The following is a 2,582-nucleotide window of genomic DNA, read 5'->3' on the forward strand; positions in this document are numbered from 1 at the left end:
ATAAAGGTTAACGCGTGCGTTCTGTCGTGATACAAACAATATATGAGTATATGCATATATATGTACATGTATGTACATACCTTCATCTACATGTACATATAGATACATAACTGGGTACATGACGTGGCAAAAGAACATGGACAAAATGATAAACAAGGTACAACAAACAAGCAAGCCACATAGAAACATGTCCTTCATCAGCTGCCACCATTAAAACACCGGCGTTTCAAAGAATTAAGGCAGTACGCATCGTTGAAATGGTTCTTCCCACGAACACAAATTAAATTTTTTTTGTGGAGGGTAGTGGCGGACGGAAAACAAGACAGGAAAATGAAACGGTGAATAATATGTATATATATATACATATATATATGGATATATATGTATATATATGTATATATTTATATAGTGAGAATTTACAAAAAAAACAAAAGATGAACACGGGTGTGAAAACAACAAACTGATGTATTAGTTTAACACTCGGGAAGTGAGAAAGTCTTTGACGCTTCAAGCCTACGCTCTTCGACAGAGAGGAACACAGAAATAAACAGGGACAGAAAATAAAATAGGTTTAGCAATCTATCATGGCAAATGCTGGACAGAGGGGTCACACAGGAGAACTAGGAAGAAGGGGAGATAATAATGTAGTGGTGATCCCAAAACGAAGGTGTGCGTGCATGTGACCAGTAGAATAAGTACTGGATTTACAAAGAATAAGTCCTGGAGTCAATTTGTTTGACTAAAGTTGATACTCCAGCATGGCCACAGTCAAATGACTGAAGCAAGTAAAAGAAATAAAAGAAATATATAATACATATATATATATCATCATCATTTAACGTCCGCTTTCCATACTAGCATGGGTTGGACGATTTGACTGAGGACTGGTGAAACCAGATGGCTACACCAGGCTCCAATCTGATTTGGCAGAATTTCTACAGCTGGCTGCCCTTTCTTATGCCAACCACTCAGAGAGTGTAGTGGGTGCTTTTACGTGCCACCAGCATGAAGGCTAGTCAGGTGGTACTGGCAACGGCCACACTCAAAATGATGTATTTTACGTGCCACCTCCACAGGAGCCAGTTCGGCGGCACTGGCGACGATCTCACTCGAATGTTTTTACACGTGCCACCAGCACAGGTGCCAGGAAGGCAATGTTGGGCACAGGTGCCATGACGATTTCGCTTTCGCTTGCCCCAATAGGTCTTCACAAGCCGAGTTTCGTGTCATATATATATATATATATATATATATATATATATGTATAAATATATACACACACATATATATTTATCTTTGTTTTTATGTGAAGCTAGGTATAAAAACAATTTAACATTAAACTGATGGATAACTGTGTACTTTTAGTAGAATAAACATATATTAAACCTTTACAAGGAAAAGTTCAACATTGACTATGAAGTGTAATATATATGTGTGCAGTGTGTGTGTATATGTATGTATGTATGTATATATCATCATCATCGTTTAACGCCCGTTTTCCATGCTGGCATGGGTTGGACGTTTCGATTGGGGTTTGGGAAGCCAGGAGGCTGCACCATGTCCCAATCTTGTCTGGCAGTGTTTCTACAGCTGTATGGCCTTCCTAAAGCCAACCACTCCGAGAGTGTAGTGGATGCTTTTTACGTGCCACTGGAACAAGGGGGTAGAGGAGCTGGCATTGACCATGATCAGATGGTGCTTTTTACGTGCCACCAGTATGGAAGCCAGTCAAGGCGGCACTGGCATCGGCCACGTTCGGATCGTGCTTTTTACGTGCTACTGGCATGGGGCTCACAACTACAATTTCCATATTTATATATATTATATGTTACAAAATAATTTGCAGAGATAGAGAAAGCAATTCACAGAGACAGAACACCAACACACGCACTTTGGGAGACAACATACCCAGATAGCACTATAAGTATTGATTTGAATTCATCCTATTCTGTTTATACACTCACACATATATTACAGATGAGAGCACAGAATAATATGTAGATATATAGATTAAGATAGTAATCTCAGTGTGTGATCACATGTCATGACAGAGAAAGCTATGAAAGTTAGTCATCTCATCAAAAGATAAAACGCTTCATTAGTACAATCTTACAATAAATGCCATTTCTCAATATTTTGGGAAAAGTGGACTATGATATTTTTGCTTTTTGTGAGAAGATGACCATTGCACGACAACCTAGAATAGCATAGCATATATATGTACTTATGTGTGTGTGTGTGTGTGTATGCTATCATGTATGTGGTGTGTGAATTTATAGCTTTTTGTACATAGTTTTGTTACACACACACATATACATGATACATATATAATTGATTATAATTACATTGAATATAAAAAAATTATTGGAGTAGAAATCAACACCAGATCTTGAGTAGTGTTATATATATGTGTGTGTGTGTGTGTATCAGATAAATATAGATATAAATGAGTGGCTAACTAATGTCAACTGCTTGAAAGTTTCAAATATGCAAAAATAAGCCATTTTACTAATACATATATATATGAGTGTGTGTGTATATTATGCATATATATATATATATATATATATATATATATATAT

General features: G+C 36.8%; 1 protein-coding gene across 1 annotated transcript in view; it reads right to left on the reverse strand.

The window, feature by feature from the left end:
• The window catches only part of LOC106883518 (diacylglycerol lipase-alpha), a 212,714-nt gene that overhangs the window by 209,307 nt on the left and 825 nt on the right, over nucleotides 1-2,582 (reverse strand). The window lies entirely within an intron of this gene.

Source organism: Octopus bimaculoides, chromosome 2 (assembly GCF_001194135.2).
Source record: "Octopus bimaculoides isolate UCB-OBI-ISO-001 chromosome 2, ASM119413v2, whole genome shotgun sequence".
In the NCBI taxonomy this organism is placed as follows: domain Eukaryota; kingdom Metazoa; phylum Mollusca; class Cephalopoda; order Octopoda; family Octopodidae; genus Octopus; species Octopus bimaculoides.